General features: G+C 31.6%; 1 non-coding gene across 1 annotated transcript; it reads right to left on the reverse strand.

Annotated features, from left to right (window-relative positions):
* Nucleotides 1-6,870: 6,870 nt before the first annotated feature.
* LOC137816772 (U6 spliceosomal RNA) lies at nucleotides 6,871-6,973 on the reverse strand. The gene has a single exon (XR_011081884.1). It is a non-coding gene; the product is annotated as a U6 spliceosomal RNA (small nuclear RNA).
* Nucleotides 6,974-7,249: the final 276 nt, after the last annotated feature.

The following is a 7,249-nucleotide window of genomic DNA, read 5'->3' on the forward strand; positions in this document are numbered from 1 at the left end:
TGTGGTGAGCACGGTTTGGAGGACTCTCCACTAGAGAAATGAGCCATGAGCAGAAAATACACAAAAACAGAAAACAAAACAGTGAAAGAAACTTGTTAAACAATTAAAAACAGTGAGATATAGGTTGCTGGAAAAATGCCCAAGAAAGCACTCAAACCACTCCAAGAAAAAATTCTGTCCTCAACCAAGCCTTGCTTGTGAAATGGAGTAGCTTCAAGTGAAATATGTTACAGCAAACCAACTTACTTAAGAACAAGTCTCCACACAACTTTTAAGAAGAACAAAAAGACAAGCAAGAAAAAGGTGTAAACAATAAAAGCTAAACCAAAAACAGAGAGTAATGTATGACAAACTAGAAAGAATATGAATGAAAGACAATCAAGAAAAATAAGGAACTCAATGAATAAAGAAGGCACACAAAAAGAGTCCTAAAGAAAAGTGCTAGAGTAGATTAAAGAAAACAGAAAACAGCTACTGGAAATGTATTGTTTTTTTTTTTTTTAAAGCAAACTGTGCTATGTTTACAGATTTAACTGTACCGATTGAAAGCGAACTGGACTGTGAAAAATTAACCACAGAAACTTCAATGTCTTAACTCAAAAATGGCACTGGAATGAGGTAAAAACAGTAAGCCAATTGAGAGAAATAATTTTTTCAAAATTGCTGCCCAATTACCGTATTCTTTTCAGCAGTATTGTACACTTTTCGTATTTTATTTATCATTTTTTGTGTACTTGGAATTTTTGAGTGATTCTTTTTTCTATGCTTTTGTAACACTTTGAAGTATGTAAATCCAAATTTTCACAAATTTTCAGTGAGCCAATTAATTGCAGTAAATTGAAAACAGTAGCACGTTTGTAAGAAAACAGAGTATCCTATTCAGGAAAGAAAAACAGTAAGATGAACTAGCAAAGACATAATGGAATTTGTGTAAAAGAACTTGTATAGAATGAAGATACAAGCATGAACTCAAATCTAAAAATGAAAATGCACAAAGGATCAAGCAATAAACTAAAAAACAGAAAGTAATACCAAAGCAAGAAACAATCAAAGCAATAAAAGTACTACAAGAAGTAATGACAATTATGGAATAACATGACTAAGACAAAACTTGACATGATTACAAAATTAAAAGACATATAACAAGGTATAACCACAAGTGAAAGGAAGCTTAAGGTCAGCTCTAGGAAGGAGAATGCCATTCCAAAAGAGCAGCCATACTCATATGAACAATGAGTGCTAGAGTCCTTTTCACAAACACATGGTGTAACAAAAGAAAACAGCAAGAAAACTCAAAATAAATCCTAAAACAGAATGGTAAACAACTTGAATTAAAGAGCTCTTGAAAGTAAAGTGCAATACAACTCAAGAATTAAGCAAAAACAAGCCTAGACTCTAGATACCACATGATGTGAATGTAACTACAAGAACACATGATTCTTGACATTCTTAGGAACAACTTGAGCTGGATTTAAAAGGCACTCTACTTTAGAATTGGATCAATGTTCTAAATTCAAGAACTCACCAAAACTAAGCACCAACCAAGACTCATATTGAAGTCCATGTATTGTCAAATTGAATCAAAACAAAAGGAAAGAAGAACAAGAATTAAAACTGGACAGAATTTAAATGATAGCTACTGAACCAAAACAGAATTAAGAACACAATGCTGGAAACACAAAATAAATGGTAGAAAAAGAAGTAAACTCTAGGAATCAAAACTACCGAATGGAAAATTGAAGAAAAGGGAAGAAGAACACTTATAGAATAAGATGCTTGCTGGATTTTGAGAATTGGAAGAAGCCATTCACGCCACTTGGAACCTTGAACCAAGATAAGTGATGGAGTGCCACCACTTGAAGCTCACCATAGCTCACAAGATAAGGCAAAGAAGAGGAAGACTCAAAACTCACAAATTCTCTCCCAAATTGAGTATAGTCTCTCTTCTATAAAATTCCAATCTGAATTGTACAAGCTAAGCACCTTTATTTATAGCCTAGAGGTGCTGAAAATGCAAGCTAAATGGCACACAAATGCAATGAAATTCGGTTTGGCACCCCCTAGGCTCCTATCTACACTCCCCACTAGACTCCCTTACTACTTACACCTTTTTATTACATTCACACCCCTATTCTATAAAAGAAATAAGAAGAGCCATTTTATTATACTCTTGTCCCAAAGCTCTTGCCATGCTCCTAGTAATTCGTTGGGCTTGGGCCCCTTGTTGGGCTTGGACCCCTTGATGGGCTTGGGCCCCTTGTTGGGCTTGGTCTTCATGGCCTAGAGCATCCTCTACTTGGTTTCCATCAGTACCCCTCATGGCATAAGAACTGATATACCCTAAGTCATCCGTGTCATAGACCAAACCAGGGCTACCAGCTCTTGTTGGGTTCAATTGACCAGCACCATAGGCAAATTCTCCCTCACTATTAACTCTCTTGCTCATTGGTTTGGCTTACAAAATATTATATAAACAAGTCAGCCATCTCAAAATATCTTCTGGAGTTCAATTCTATATATACTATTTAAATAAGATATATCTCAACCAAAGTTATCATTCATAAAACTTTTAAGATAATTATAATAAAGTCAACAAACATACACTGCAATACATAAGGATTTTGTATTAGATGAAAAATGTAAACATCTTCTTCATTGTCCATATACTACTTACTCTACACTTTGCAAACTGGGCATATGCTGCAAATAAAACAACTGAGAAAAGTGGAATTAGGATTTAATCTTAATTACCTTTGGTGATAATAGAAGACCTAATTGCAGCAGGAGTCCAATTGTAGAGAGATGGGAAGAAGATGGGGGTAGTGTTTTTGAGAAGTAAACATGCACTTCAGTTAGGTTTCATGTTCAAAGAAATATCTTCCTTGTCCTTTTTATTTCACTCTCAGAAATGGAGAGAAGTTATATGAATCTAATTGCCTTGTATTTGTTTCCATTTACCTTGTTTTTCCCAGGGAATTAGAAGCTAGAAAAAAATTCTAATATAAAAATTATAAACCCTTCTTTTAGCATTTAAGTCTCCCAAGATTCCTAAATGCACTATCATCAAAATCTAATGTTTTTTTTTCAGAACCAAATTGTAATATATGTTATAGTAATATGGTTAATAACAATTTTGTTGGGGAGCTTTATGCTCCAAAATTGTTCCCGAAAATGTCAAACATGTTCTTAATTGATACTAATAAATGCATAATATAATGTACATATAAATTTAACACACTATTAGTTTAGTTAAATTTACAACATTTATATCAGTGATTCATTTATATCAGTGAAAATATGTAAAATAAGATCATTATAAAGTAAAAAATCTCAAACGTTATTATGATTTTTAACTTTTCTGTGATCATTTGTGTCTTTCACAGTCTAAACCTTCTTTTCTATGTATTTAAGCCACGAGATAAGACTCAAACCCAAGCCCTCAATTATTATTGCAAAGGAACTGCAATAGTAAGGATACAAACTCAAGTTCTTCTAGTGACCAGGAAAGGGTTAACACTAGACCAGACAAATTCTTTGGTTACTTTATCATTTTTATTATACTTATTATTATTATTAATATTATATTCATATTATTAATATTATATTCATATTATTAACATTATATTCATATTATTAATATTAATATTGTTAATATTATTAATATTGTTAATAATAATAAGTATAATAAAAATCATAATAATACTAGATTTTGCTTGGTGTAGTGGTATGTAATTACATACGAAAAAATCCGTATGTAATATCTGTTTACATACGGAATTTAATCTGTATGTAATTTGTATGTAATAATTTGTATATAATTCGTGTTTTTCTTGTATTGCATGCATCTATTTTGGGTGGGCTCATCTTGAACATTAAAATATGCAAATGATGATAGTATTTGGTCTATGCAATGCCCTAGGCCGAGGAACTTTCATTGTACTTTGCCCTTGTACTTTGTCCAGACTATATTGAGATAGTATAAAATTGTAGTGGATCTTCTGTTCGAGGAGATTTCATCTTTGTTATTATCATTTTTGTTGCAGGCTTGTTCCTGGATATGCGCATCATAGCTACGGTATGCTTTTGCCTTATTCGGAATTTTATGTCTAGAATATTAGAGATATACTCTCTAAACAATAAAGGAATGATGTTAAACACAATCTTTAATAAATCATTTGGTGAATTTTAGTAAATTCTAGCACAGAAAAGTGTGTTTAAAAATGTGTTAAGAGTCTGTTACTAACATTGTTTGCACTATCAATTGAAATACCAATGAAAATGATGTGTTCGGTTTTTGGAATCCTGCAGGGCTGCATTGTGCACTGCTTGCTGGTAATTAACAAAACTGCTGCTTAAAAATGATATTTGCTGATTAAAGAACAATGTTTTAATGAAGCCTACCAAACAATTCAGAATAATGATATTGATGAGGCAGCTAAGAATTATTACTATGTAATTAGTTTCTGTAAAAGTTTGTCAATAACACTCAATTTTGTAAAAGTTTGTGAATAACACTCAATTTTGACTAATGTAACTCATCACGGGTGTGTAGTGTATGCATATGGTTGCTATAATTGTCAAGGAAAGGTACTTTAGAGGGAAACTTATGGTTTTTGTTGATGCTCACAATAGAGGCTAAAAGGATGTATCTGTTATGATTATTTGTATGGTTTAGATGACTTAATAGTTTATTTTGATAATGTTTTGAAGAATATATGTGTATAAATATAGAAGTGGTTAATAAGTTGGAGAATAGGTTTGTTGAAGAGAAAAAATAATGAGTGGGGTCATTGTGTTTGGCCATGGATGAAACACATGGTGGGCATAGATTCTCTAATAGGGACCTTTTGTTCTTCTTCTTTTCTTATCTTCATTCATCTTTAACTTAAACCACCACAATCCCAACTTCTAATTTGTACGTACCATTTTAAAATAAACTAGACTTAATTATTGCAATTTTTATTCTTAATTACCTCAATTGGATCCTCCAAACATGGATAAAGTGTAAGTTTAATTGTGTGTCATATCAAATCCTTTATGCATTACCAAATTAATACTTGAATCTATTATCATATAAAAACAAATTATTTACCACTTTGTCATGTCATTTCAAAATCATAATTTTAAATATAAGATTACTTTGAGTAATGATGGTACTTGATAAAAATGATGAAAGGAGATTAGTTTGTCAAATAATCTTTCCTACTTAATGTACACGAAAAAATAATTGCATTCATGAATCTTTTATCATTTTTTTTTATTTTCTTCCTCACATAATTATGAACAATCTATATGTTTTTTTTTTTCTACATTGCTGAAATAATCTAATGATAATGTCTATCTTGATGTGTCTAATGGACATTTTCCAGCTTTTCAATCATCTAGCAGCTTCACATATTGGACTGCTTTGATGATGATAATGCAAATGCTCATGTTGTAATTGAGAGTTCAATCATCTAGCAGCTTCACATATTGGACTGCTTTGATGATGATAATGCAAATGCTCATGTTGTAATTGAGAGTTCAACCATTTCATTATCTTGTGAATGCCAAAATGAATATGTGAATGCTCATGCTCATAAAATATTTTTTGTGAATGCCAAAATTCATTATCTTGTTTTTCTAAAGAAATTATTAAACTAAACTTACAAAATGAAGTGTGATTTCGGTAAAGAAAAATCTATGATATTTAAAATAGGAAACAATTTATTAGGAGAAATAAGAGAAAGAGAGATGAGTTTGAAGATCAAAAGTTCAAATGCATGTTTTTCTCTTCTTACTACTAATTATTTATAGAATATAAGTTGTGGGCAGAATTCAAAATTTTATACCATAATTTGTTTAGAAATAATATTTGATCTTGTAACATAATTTGTTAAGAGATAATATTTTATTATATAGAGTAGTACTATGTTACTTTTGGTAATCAACCATTTACTTTGCATAACCCTTTATGTTTTCTAGAATAGTTTTTATTTTCTTTAATTAGCTTAATTACTTCTTTACAAATAATTAAGTAAAATTATTTTTCTATACCATTTATTACTTGTGTTCTTTAATTAGTTTTATTATTTCTCCTGGAAAATAATTAAGTACAACTATGCTTTTATGCATGTTGTGATTTGCATTAGTTCTAGAAATTTTTCCAAATTAATCATAACGTATCGAAATAATTACATAAAAAAAGGCATAAAAAATTAACTTACCAAAAAATATGTCTTAATCAAGTTGTATATCGTTTTTAATTAAAAATATCGTTCATTCATGAGGGAAGTTGGGTACCAAAATAAAACAAAACTGTAAAATTTTAAAACACAACCCTTACAATTAAGATTTTAAAAAAAGGAAGGGAAAGGAGTCTGTCAGACAACCATCCCATTAATCACGCTCTGATCACAGGGTCATGGTTCATCCACCAGACTTCAGTTCCTGTCTATAGAACAGATCCTGTTCAAGTAAGGTCATGACCAAATGCCTTAGGTGTCCATTTATAAAAGTGTTTTGTTTAAATAACGTTTTCAATGTGGGACTATGTTAGCTGTTGTCATGGTGAACACTTCTCTTATTTGTAGAAAAATATCTCCTGCTATGCTATACTCAGTAAACTATGGGTATTATTGATCATTACGAGCAGTGAGTTTAAAAAAACTGAAATCAGCACAAAAGCTTTGGAAGGATTCCACCAACATTCTTCATGATCCATGATGCCAGCAGACAGAGGTAGTGCCATGTGTGGAACACTCTCTCAATACTACAATTATCATGCATCACCCACAATAATAAACTTCAAACTCAAAATATAAAACATTCAAAAATTACACACAACTTGGAACAAACTCACCTCAACCTCCAGAAAACAAGTGGGAGGAAAAAAATTTGGACCATTTCTCGATTTGTGCGTGTCATCCTTGCGCAGGGGCCATGCTAATCTTCTCTGTATCGTTCCAATTTTATCAGATGTCCCCGAAGGGACAATTATAGATGTAGTCGCCTTAATTATAAAAACTAATGTTTTGGTGACATTATACGGTGTGGGACTTCAACGGAACTAAACATCTTGCACTAGTGGAAAGAAAGTAGAGTATGCAGAGCAACATGATGATCATCCAGTAGAAATAGAGAAGAAGGTGTGTAGTTGTTTGCTAAGCTGAGCAGAGAAAGATATATTTTTATGTATTTTTGAAACAACAATAAGGGGATTTCACTGTAAACTCTGCTAACTTAGCTGTCCCTGCCCTTATCATTACTC

This window comes from Phaseolus vulgaris, chromosome 1, assembly GCF_051622355.1.
Source record: "Phaseolus vulgaris cultivar YP4 chromosome 1, ASM5162235v1, whole genome shotgun sequence".
NCBI classification, from domain to species: domain Eukaryota; kingdom Viridiplantae; phylum Streptophyta; class Magnoliopsida; order Fabales; family Fabaceae; genus Phaseolus; species Phaseolus vulgaris.